The sequence below is a fragment of the Lacerta agilis genome, chromosome 2, assembly GCF_009819535.1.
Source record: "Lacerta agilis isolate rLacAgi1 chromosome 2, rLacAgi1.pri, whole genome shotgun sequence".
Lineage (NCBI taxonomy): Eukaryota > Metazoa > Chordata > Lepidosauria > Squamata > Lacertidae > Lacerta > Lacerta agilis.
Genome location: NC_046313.1, coordinates 62,310,377 through 62,322,721, shown reverse-complemented (window position 1 = coordinate 62,322,721; position 12,345 = coordinate 62,310,377). Strand labels below are relative to the sequence as shown.

Sequence of the window (12,345 nt, the reverse complement as noted above, 5' to 3'; positions counted from 1 at the left end):
TTATTTCCCCCTTCTTTACTATGTTACTCTACCAAAAAACAACAACAACAAAGAAAAAACTATGACACACTTTCTTGGTGTTACATTTCACATGCAATCTTCTTGAATCAACTACAACTTCAGCAGGACATCAGAAAATTATTAGGTGTGTTATCAAAAAAAAGGCCAGCAATCCAGAGCTCTACAATTAATGGTTGAGAGATTTTATGACTGAAAGGCTATTCTTTTCCAAAAATGGTTACTGCTGCAGCATAACATTGTTCTGAAAGCAAGAAAACACACACACACTTATGAAACCCCCTGTCTGCAATCTAGTTCCATCCCTTCAATCTAAATGGCAGCTTGGCTGCCCCAAAGTTTGTGTCACCCTTCCAAGACAATTAAAGAGATTCAGCTGAGTGTTTTCTGTTTCACAGCAGTGCACCATCAGAAATATGGCATCTGTAGACAGCACATATATGAGCACAACTAAAAAGATGGGCAAGTCATGCTTTTCTATATGCCTCTGCTAAGATGCAGCATGAATCCATGGCACTTCTCAACCAGGCACACTACTGGAAAGGAAGCTCTTTTGCTCATTTGTAATAAAAAAAATCCACTTGTTGATGGGTAACAACTAGAACAACTGCCTGAATTTCTTCACCTGCATTAGCCTTTTCAAATTAAAAAGGGGAAAGGCACCTGTGTCTAGAGTTCCCTTACTCTGGTAGCGATGTGATAGTTTTGATTGGCTCACCAATGCAATGACCTCTCTTTCAGACCATGGACTTGTTTGTAGCCTACTCATACTACACATGTAGCTTTTTACTTCTGCCGCTGATACTGTCATCTAAACCCAGGACGACTGTTTCCAAACTCCTCTAAGGGGCGAAGTGGGGAATAGGGCTTGCAGGAAAATGCCTTTGGATAGCGTTCGCCACAGAGAATTACAACATCCCATCAGTGCTCATGAGAGACTCGCTTCTCCCTCTTGGAATGCAAATCAGGAAGCCACACACTCTAGCGCGCACACACACACACGGCTTTAAGAACCGCCTGGCAGAGCAGGAAGACAGTTTTTGCTCTCTTTCATAGTACCCACCACGCCAGAATGTGCCAAGCGGGGAATCACTGCAAATCCCAAGAAACTTAGTGCAACTGGACAGCAGCAACACGATGGATGCACTAGGATCTAGCTCGAAGTGTATATGCGTTTGTAGGGTGTGTGTCATTTACTACAGGGGGTTCAGGGGAAAATAGGGAGAGCCTTCTAGCCCTCCTCCTCCCCCAACTTCCTCCCATTCCAGGCGAGGTACTCACCCCACCCCTGTGGTTCGAGGCTCTGGCAGCTCCAGCCGATCCCCTCTGAAAGCATCCAGGACGGAGCAAAACGTGCACTCCTTTCTTGGCCGGCGCTCTGGAGCTTCGCCGAGCAACACGAGTTCAGCAGCTCCAACTCCAGCCGGCGGTGGCGGGTAATTCCATTGGAACAGAGGGTGGGTGGGGGAAGGAGAAAGCGAGCGAGACTCCCCCGAGCCGGTTAGGAGATCATGGTGCCTCCTGCTGTGGAGCCGGACAGCAGCTGACGAAGCCGGGGCAGCCAAGCCTGGCCACGGCTCCTCTGGCCAGCACTCGCCTCGCCAGGTCCCGCCGGGAAAAGTCCTCAGGCGCGCGCAGGACGGGGCATCCTCTCCGGAGCGCGAGCGCCGCCGGGTGCTGCATACACGGAGCTCCCTCTCTCCCTCCGCCGGCACCTTTCCTCAGCTCAGAAGCGCGTGCCGGACTCAGCCGGATCCTGCCGCCTCCCTGCGCGGCGAAGCATTGCGCCGCAGAGCGCACATCGAGCAGCAGCTGCCGCCGCCGCCTGGCCGGCAATCTGCGGGGAAAGGCAAGGCAGGGGAGATTCCCGCTCGCCTCACCACCGAGCCGCCCGCCCGCCCGCCCGCCCGCCGCCTCACTTCGGTGCTGCCAGGCTTCCCCTTCGTGCTGCGCCCTCCCCTGTCGGCGCTTCCAGTGCTCGCTTCGTGCTCGCGGGGTTCCTGGCAAAGCTCAGCGAGACACCGTTGGCAGCGGCGGCTTGAAAGCCAAGCTCGCCTCAGCAGTGGCGGCAGCAACAGAAGAGCCTCCTCGGAGCCTCCCACGTGCCGCGTCTTCCGTGTGTGTGTGTGTGTGTGTGTGTGTGTGTGTGTGTGTTGGTGCGCGCGCCAACCGGGCCAAGGAATAGCAAGGGGAGGGGCGGCGGCGGCGGCGGCGGCGGCGCAGGGGGTTTTCTCGCGCGCGCGCGCGCCCCTGCTCTCTGCCTCAAGCTGTGGAACCGGGACTTTCCCCCGCTGCCAACTCCGGGAATCCCGCTTCGCCAATTGAGCCTTTCGTAGCAAGCCGTGGGAAGTAAAGCAGCTGAGGAGAAACGGAGCGGGAGGGGCTGCTGGTGGCGCGGCCCTCAAGCTGCAAGATGTTGAGGGCAGGAGCGAAGCGCTACGCTACCTCTCCGTAGCGTGCGCGCCCGCGCGCGCAAGAACACACCTGGCGAGCCCCTTTTTCTCTAAAGCTAATCTTGCGTGCGCTCACCGGCCCGAGTAGAAGCGGAGGCAAGGGTTTCCTCATAAAATAAAGTAAAATAAAGTAACACAAGCACGGGATAGGCAGCGCTTGAGTTTATCTCAGCGTGCTTACCAGCCCTTGCTGGTATTTTAAATGCTAGCCTTACTTTTTTCTTTAGTCGCTGAAAACTACTTCACAACATCGTTTCGACCGGGTGTGTTGCATACCCCCCCCTTTCTCCGATGAAAACATAATAGTAATTTTACTGTTTATACCCGGCCCATCTGATTAGGTTCCCCCAGTCACTCTAGGAGGCTTCCAACATATATAAAAGCAAAATAAAACATTAAACACTAAATGCTTCCTTATGCAGAGCTGCCTTCAGATGGCTCAGGGGTCGAATATCTCCATACCCTCCAATATTTCTCCCATGAAAATAGGGATGTCCTAAAGGAAAAGCAGGACATTCCAGGATCAAAACAGAAACCAAGACGGCTTCTGTAAATCGGGGGCTGGCCCTAGAAAATAGGAACACTTGAAGGCAAGAGTGCCAACTTGGCCCCGCGACCATGGGTACCCGGAACCATGGGTGCCATGCAGTTTAGTACATACTGGTCTCAAAACACTTAGCACTTAATACACACTGGATGCAAATCATAGCTCAGTCAGTAGAGCATGAGATTCTTAATCTCAGGGTCATGAGTTCGAGCCCCACATTGGGAGAAAGATTCCTGCATTGCAGGGGGTTGGACTAGATGAAACATTAAAGTGAGTGTACTGTACTAGTAAACGTTTAGCAATCAGGAGGAAGAGATAGCTGTTAGGTGAGGTGGAATTGTGGCTTTACCAAATTAGTAACTAAAGAGGAAACAACCTTATATGTGTTCCTAGGTTCAAATCAGGAAACAGCCAACTGTGTATACTTCAGTGACATGCATTTGTGGGAATGTTTTGGGATGCAGGAGAGGATATATTGTTTAAGATATCCTATTCCAACTTGTGTTTACAAGTCCCAGAAATTAGCAGAGTTCTCATTCCCCTTTTAAACACACACCCAGCAGCTTGCTCAGGTTTGTTAAAACCTCTGTAATAAAATGTATTTCCCCCATTAATCCCTCTCAAAATAAGACAATACACAGTCTTCTATAAAAGTATAAAACGTTTACTCACAAGAAATCATCTGTTCACAATTTGATCCCAGACAGCAGGCTTAAACTTAGTAAAAGTAACATTTACTCAGGAGACTGTTCCATAAAGGAAAAACATCTCCTTTATGTTCTCTTGGCTGGAAGCCAAGAGAACATCTCAGTGGTGCTTGTTCTTTTAGAGCGTGGTCAAAGAGAGGAAGATGGAGTGTGGTCCCTGTGGTTTTGTGTTAACCTGCCCAGATGAGACCACACCCATCTCCTGTTACACAGAGGAAGTCATCCCAGCCCAGGGGAAACAGCGAGTTCCAACTGGCTGGTCTAGAGTTCCCTTTCTATGTCCACTCTAGCAATGTTGTGTTTGACTGCTCCTGCGTTTTACATCCCACAGCATTGTCACTGAAAAATAGTCCAGCAGTGCTATCTTCAGTATTGCTGATGCTGAAACTATAATTGTTCCGTTAGCACATTGTACATTCAGGACAATGGGAATGGAATAGCCAGCAAACTGATTGATCTGACCTGAACAACCTTACCAGAGTCAATCTAGAAAGAGTTATACGGATTGCTTGCCTTTGCTAGGAACACTAAAATTCTTCTTTCCTCAAAAAACAAAAACAAAAAAGGAAAGATTTTAAGGAACTGAAAAAACACCTTTCCTTGAATACAATTGTCTGGGACAAGAAGTCTTGGAAAGGCTTGTTTGCACAGCATATGGCCAAGGGAACTCTACAAATGTTAACACAGCTGAAACAAATATTTTTGGCCCAGTTTACAAGCTAGCAAGCAAATGAATAATGGATTTGTCTCCTCTTCCACTTTGTCTGTAGAGTCCAATATTACTCATCCAACTATGGTTGTAAGCTTTGGTGACTTTCCGCAATAACATAAATTATGGTTGATCTCCTGAACATCATGCCTACAATTAGAATGATAACAACATGGATTCCACATTCATATCATAAAGACCATACCCAATTTTGTTGATAATGATGATATAGAAAATACATTATTATGAGGATGGGAATTATGAAGTAATAACTGCAATGATAAACCATGATTATAGCAATGACAATACTCATGACATTGATACTGTAGGACTGTGGAATTATAGTGAAGGGATCAGGATGTAACTAGTATCTCATCATGAAATATTGTGACTTAATAGATGCACCTCTGTGTAGCAAATTCTAGATACTAGGGATATGCAGCAGATTTGGATCAAAGTAGATCACTTTGGACAGATTTAGGGTTTGTCTGAATTGAAGTGGAGTCTTTCTGAAGTGCCCCAAACCAAACTGAGGACCTCTGAAGCAATCTGTGCTGCTTCGGTAATTTGGATGCAGACAACAGTCTGTATGTGCATTATTTTTGCATAACAACAAAACACCAAGGTGAATGTTCTGTCAGCACAAGGATTTATCCTTACACAACAGGATCTTCTCCTTCTCTCCTCCCCCCAAGCACTTGCTCTGTTCAAGGGTTTCCTCGAACCTCCAGAGCAGATTTGGGAATAACATGGGGGAGAAGGGAAGTCCTGTTGCACAAGCAGAAATTATTGTGCTCACAGGGCTCATTACTAGAATACTGCCTAGATATGGACTTAGAGGTGAGGTCAAGCTTTTAGTTCTATTCATGCAGAAAAGTTAGCACACAAGCATCTGTAAGGGCCCCTGCAGTTGGAACACTCAGTTGTGGGGTGTCTCTATCATGCACAGCTCCTACCAACCAACAGGGGCTTGAGGTGTTGAGCTTCCCTTACAGATAGGTAAAGGTAAAGGGACCCCTGACCGTTAGGTCCAGTTGCGGATGACTCTGGGGTTGCAGCACTCATCTCACTTTATTGGCCAAGGGAGCCAGCATACAGCTTCCGGGTCATGTGGCCAGCATGACTAAGCCGCTTCTGGCGAACCAGAGCAGCGCACGGAAACGCCGTTTACCTTCCTGCCAGAGCGGTACCTATTTATCTACTTGCAGGAGCAGGGACCGAGCAATGGGAGCTCACTCCATCACGGGGATTTGAACTGCCGACCTTCTGATTGGCAAGCCCTAGGCTCTGTGGTTTAGACCACAGTGCCACCCGCGTCCCTTTCCCTTACAGATAGCTGCATGCAATTCATGATTGCTCTGGGAAGAAGATACAAAGTCAAGGATGGGGCTAAAAATATGGCCCCATTCTAGTGTAATCATAAAAGAAGTTGGAGTTCTTATTGCCAAATACACTGTATTTGGATTCATTACAGCCCATTCTAGTGTAAATATATGCCCTGCATGTGAGTAATGTGTGAATAGGGTTAGTATGTTTGCTAAAAGAAAAGCATTTCTCTCGATGCTTGAAAATGCCAGGGTGAACAGAAAAGGGAAGGATAGCTGTTTTGTGACTGACAGGTCTAGTTTATAATCAGGGCAGTGGTTTTTACCGGGGGTCTTAATGGGAGCAGCTGGCCAGTGCTTTGCCACTGCCCTCCTGATAGCATTGTCATTGTTGCTTACAGTGATAGGGTGGGGTAGGGTGGCAGCAAGGTTGCAGCTATGTAGGCACACAGGTGGGAGTGCTGAATTAGCCCCAGCAGTGCTCCTGCACACCCCTTACCCCATCACTGCTCTGCCCTCTCTATGTACCATCCGGGTAAGCAGCAGTTAAGTCACTGTCAGACCATGCTGTTTGTTCCTGGCTCTCCAAACGCAATGCTTTGGAGGAGGATGTTGAAGTAATATATATCCTTGTTCTTCTCAATTGCGTTAGTGAAGTTAGCTTGGTAGATGTTGGATGTTCAAACCCTTTGGCTTCTGACACATGTCAATGCCTCCAATCCTGTCACATCAGTTTTTGCAGGAAGGTAAACAGATGAACAACCAATCAAACAAAAGATCCAAGACACATAGATAATTTGTTTGGTGGTTCATCTGACCTCATCTGTTCTCTTTTACATAATTAGAGACTGTCTCCTTTGATTTGGTTGGACTATACTGGTAACTGGAGAACTTGCTAAGAGTTGCTTCTTGAAAGATGTTTGCTGTACATAACAGATTGTTAATAAGATAACAAAAGGATTCAACACCAGCAATTTCCAGGAGAAGGCTGCCTCAGATGGGCAATTTAACTTTTACATTTGGATCAAATGCTATAAAACAACATGATTTTTTGTAAGAATTCTTCTGGCTACTAACTGGGTGTACAGCTAAGGAGACATTAAAACAGCAACTTCCTGGCTCATACCTCAGAATTAGCAACTGCATTACAACAGTAGGTCCAACCCTTTCCCATCATCGTTACGCCATTCTGTGATTATGCATTTTGCATGTAATGGTTATCCAGACAGAGATAGGATTGATCCGTACCCTCAAGGAGAATTGATTATTCTGCATTACACTATTAAAATGTCCTCTCGTTGCTAGGCCTTGCTTCAACATATAAGAATGCTATTTTGTCAACAGTTTGTACTCACAAGCTAAAAGATTAAATCTCTGCTAAACAGAAACAGGTCAGGCCTCAAGGAAACACTCTGAATTAGATTTGGGGGCCCAACAAAAAACACATGGGGGACTTTTAAAATGGCATGCCACAATTTCTTTCCAGCAACAGCAAAGAAAGAGTTATTTAAGGTAACTTGTCTTGTGTCATCTCTAGCTTGATTAGAGAAGAAAAATGCAGGATCATAAAACTATGACACTGGAATCAGGCAGTAGCACACTGGAAACATCAGCAGGCCTCATGCTTTCTAGTTATTCTGATCAATACACAGATCTACTGGGGAGGAAAGATATTATGAGACAGCAAAGTGCTGATGGACAGTCATAGCAGAAGCCATGTACTCCTTAGCTGGCTCATGAAAACGGCTGTGCCAAATTTTCACATGTACATTTTTACAGTGCAATTTAGTAATGTAATTCTTTGGAATTTTTGTGTAACTGTTTCCAGCTACTGCATTTTCTATTCCAGTTGCTTTTCTGGCACCATCCCCTTGAGTCTAGACTAGCCTGTCTCAACTTTGGGTCCCCAGATGTTCTTGAACTACAACTCTCACCATCCCTGGGCACTGGCCTTGCTGGCTAGGAATGATAGGGATCCTAGTGCAACAACATATAGAGCCCCAAGTTTGAGGAAAGGCTGATCTAGACAGTGTACAGTAGTTCCATATGCTGATGACACCATCATAATATATAGCCAAGTAATTTAATGATGTCACTGTGGGCAAAGAAAGGTGCATTTCCCCCAAGTTACATTAATTATTTACATTTATAATATTATAAGATTAATATTAATATTATGGAACTAATATCATTTTATTATGGGGCTTAATGTTGTGGCCTTAGGGTGAAGGGCTGGTAATAAACTATTATCATTGTATTCTGCTTTTCTTCAAAGAAGCTCAGAGCAGAGTCTAAATTTCTTCTTCCCATTTTATTCTCACAATACCCTCATGAGAGAGAGTGGCTGGCATTATGTCACCCACTGAGTGTCCTAGCTGGATAATAATTTGAATCCAGGAGCTCTTGGTTCTAGTCTGACTGACACCACACTAGTTCTGTATCCCTTTGGCAAAAGAAGCTGAGCTGATGCTCACAGCAGAGATGCCTCAGTCATGGGACACACCTTAACTTGCTGCACCCATTTCATTGCAGTGCAATGCAGGAAAACAGGAAGCATGTATTCAGTTGTCTTAGCGACAGAGATGTCTCCCTTTCCTCCCCAGTGACACTTTTGATTAAAGAAGCATTGTTTTCCAGGGAACCTAAATATTCACAAAAAATGGTCCCCCCTCCCATTTTGGCTCAATCCTATTCAAATCTCCAGTATCTGCTATGTATTAGTGCTTACTCTTCTTTGCATTTGAAGTGAGCTATATGCAGCGATATGCTCAGTTTTAATTATAACAAAATAATGGTTTACTATATTGCAAACTATAAAATAACAACCTTTCCCAATGGATGGGCTTGTTTTTATTAATATTGACCCATGTCTTTTTAACTGAGCTGTTGTGATGGCTTGGGATTCAGACTCAGATGCTGAACATAAAGAATCCCAGCCTGCACAGGATTCCCTGCCTCCAGAACCAGCTGAGCCGGGGCTAGGGCTTGAGTCTGAAGGGTCCTCACCTGTGCTGGATCCTCAGGTGCAGGCATCAGCGGAGTCTGCTCTGGCTTCTGATGGGGTGGAGGACCCATTGCCTGCAGGTGCTCCACTCTCAGCCCCGTCAAGGGAAGCTGAGGCGGCCCCTGGGTCTGGTAGCCCACCGGCCTCTCCTGAGCTCCAGGGCAGAGAGGCGAAGGGAACTGAGTGCTTGTAGGAGGAATACTCGCCTCCAGGCCAGAAGGAGAGGCGAGTCTCCAGAGGATCGGGGCCGCCCTAAGCGTCAGGGCAGATAAAAGCCAGCCAGCCGCAGCCCCAAGTTGCGTGAGTAACATAGTTGCTAACACGCTTCTGACTGTAACCCTGTTCCTGCTCCTGCCCTGTTCCTTGCCCTGCTCCCTGCCTTGCTCCCTGCTGGACTGACCCCGTTGGACTCCTGGACTTAGGATTGGACTAGACCTTGTTTTACGGACAAACCCCTGGGGGCCAGCACAGTTGTGCTTGCTTCCATCAAAGGGGAAAAAAGCAGCAGCCTCATGCTATGAAATCCATCTAGTCTTCACTTATCTCTTTCTTTTCATTTCCATTGCAAAGATCTTTCATATTCCACCCCCCATCAATGCCCTTAATTTTGAGGAATTAGTTCAGCTCCAGAAACAGGGTTACAGATTAGTTCCTATATTTGTGCTGCAATTCTAACCAAGTTTACTTTATTCTTTCCAGCTTTGTATTTTACAAACGTATCCATATGTTTATACTGTGTTTTTATGTGCTCACAGCACTTTACATTATTGTATGCAATATCACAGAACTATTTACCCCAAATTTATAAGACAGGCAAATATTATTGTTCCATATTGTAGAACTGAGATGGAATTACACTAAAGAGGTACTTATTTCAGTGAGTTTATGGGTACAGATAACTGTGTTTCATTCATAATCCTAATATGAAATTTTGTAGAATACGAGCATAGTCAAGACATCTCAAAATAAATAAAAATTGTGTTGCAAAGAAAAGGGTATATTGTGTCCGTGGAAGTGAGGCCAGCCTATAATAAGAGAGGATTATCGCCTGCAAGTCATTAAGCGTATGAGATTTTTAAAAAGTTAAACTGTCCACTGCGCCATGTAATTTTCCATGTGTTGTCATTTCTCCTATATTGGCAACTTTCACTGAAAAGGCAAGGTTTAGAGCCTACTTCCAAACATATTTACATGGCAAATCCCATTGCTTTTTAAGAAAAATGTGCTTAGTGCTGGAGATGATTCAGAACTACACACTTTCTGCATTTTACAGTAAATGTCCAGAAACTGTTTATAGCATCTTGTGTCACAGCAGTTGCCTGTTGCCTTGCCTGTTTTAGAAAATGTTGCATTTGGCCAAATAAACAAAAACAAAACACCTTTCTAGTTAAGGTGTACAATTCACAGTTTCCATTTAGGCTGTGGCTGCATGTGAATTGCATTGATTTCCACTAGCTGATCACACTCTTCCAATAGAGCAAGCTGAAAACAGCTAAATGCACTCCTAAATGCACAATCCCATTCCAGCTAAAGTTTATCCATCAACTGCTAAGGCAAACTTCATCCATTAAAAAAGAACTCATATTAAGGAGACCAACTCAATTTCTTACCTTTGGAAGCTGACTGTATACATCCCACTACAAGTTCTATTTTAAGCTTCTCTTGGGATACCATATAAGGAGAACAGCCCCAACCATAAAATTACTAATCTGCCTAACATAGCAGCAGGACACCTGCTGTTGGTGAGTCATGTTTTGCATGCTGCAAGAAGTGTGTGCATATATATGAGTTTGTGCGGATTAATTTTTTAAAAAGGAAAGAAAAAGGCAACTGCTTACTTTCATTCACTTTATCTCTCTCTCTCCGTTGGCTGTGCTTTTGTTTACCTCCATGCTACTCAACTCACTTATTTACAGTGTCCACTATGACCTATGGCTAACAGTTCTACCACTGGAATCCTGGTGAGACTTCAAGCGATCTTCATCCTGATTAGTTACTCAGGAAGAAAAACACACTATCTGGTGCTTCAAAAGGATGCTAGGTGTGAGATCAGAGACAAGAACCCTGTGTCAGGAACTGGGCCACTAGAGGAAGAGCTAAGTGCTGCCTCATGCCTCTCTCCTGAACAATCAGCTGCCTCAGCAAGCCAGTGTCTGATGCCTAGCCTTCTATAGAAACTGACCTTTCACTTTCCTACCAGGAGATATTGGGTTGTATCGAATGAAGTCTGGGGTTTCCCACTGTTCTTTAGAGCAGATTTAGAGGGTGCCGGGGGGGGGGGGGAGGAGAGAGAGAGAAAGTTCCATTGTGCAAGCATGGTGACTTTGTTGGATTCAACCCCCTGACTGCCCTGAATACTAATCAAAATTGCTTTTGAAGTCAGCCATTTTGGACCTCAATAAATCATCAAGACTGATCTTCACAACTTTGCCTCAACTGTTTTCTTCTTAAAAAGTGAAAATATAATAAATACTGACTTGCAAATTGAGTCTTGTAGTGTCTTTCTTGATAAGCTTGTTTAGGGGACAGATAGACCCAGTTTAACCCAATACTCATGTAATCCAAAACAATCTTATGACTTAAAAAATATATATCGTAAATAAAGTTGGAGTTCTTATTACAAAATACACTGAAATAAATATAATTAAGAACTCTGGCCAGAAGTTTCAACCAAAAAGATGTGTTTACTCATAAGTAAATACAAATATAGTGTTAATCCTGTTAAGAATTACAGTCTTAAATGAAAAAATAGTTTCACATTGAAAAATCTCTTGAAAGTCTTTTAGAAATTGATGCAAGGGCTTCTACGATGCATGTCAGATGTATAATGAGACAACTGGAGACCAGGGAGACCAGGACAGGGCCCCGTTTCGGCGTAGATGCCTTCCTCAGCTTGTTTTTTATGAGAGAAGTGTATAAAATATATATGGTTTCTATTTCTTTGGTTCTTGAGAAGATGTAGCGTCTTAGAGAAAGTTTTCTTGTGTTTTCTATGCGTTTCCATTGGGCCTAGGAGGCGGGGCCTACACTCACCACTGAGCCTCTTGGGCTTGCCAATCAGAAGGTTGGTGGTTCGAATCCCCATGACAGGGATGAGCTCCTGTTGTTCGGTCCCAGGTCCTGCCAACCTAGCAGTTCGAAAGCACGCCAAAAAAGTGCAAGTAGATAAATAAATAGGGAAGGTAAATGGTGTTTCTGTGTGCTGCTCTGGTTTCGGTGTTCCATTGCTCCAGAAGCGGTTTAGTCATGCTGGCAACATGACCCAGAAAAACTGCGGACAAACGTCGGCTCCCTTGGCCTGTAAAGCGAGATGAGCACCGCAACCCCAGAGTCGTTTGCGACTGGATTTAACTGCCAGGGGTCCTTTACCTTTACCATGGCAGCAAGGTTGATGCTGCATGGGAGTACCAGCAGAAACACCATATTTGTTCAGATGATGCACTTATGCAACCCTGACCTCACCTATATCCTGCCTTCACATACATTGTCCCAGTAAACAGCAGCAACATTGCTGTTGGGCAGTGCAACATCATCCCAGTGTGCTGGCCACACCCATCAATCTAAAGCAATGATAATTTTTGA

At 45.0% G+C, this 12,345-nt stretch overlaps 1 long non-coding RNA gene across 1 annotated transcript in view; it reads right to left on the bottom strand.

Annotated features, from left to right (window-relative positions):
* The window catches only part of LOC117041498, a 125,711-nt gene extending 124,227 nt beyond the window's left edge, over positions 1–1,484 (bottom strand). The window contains exon 1 of the long non-coding RNA XR_004425983.1: positions 1,300–1,484. This is a non-coding gene — a long non-coding RNA (uncharacterized LOC117041498). The remainder of the gene's footprint in view (positions 1–1,299) is intronic.
* Positions 1,485–12,345: the final 10,861 nt, after the last annotated feature.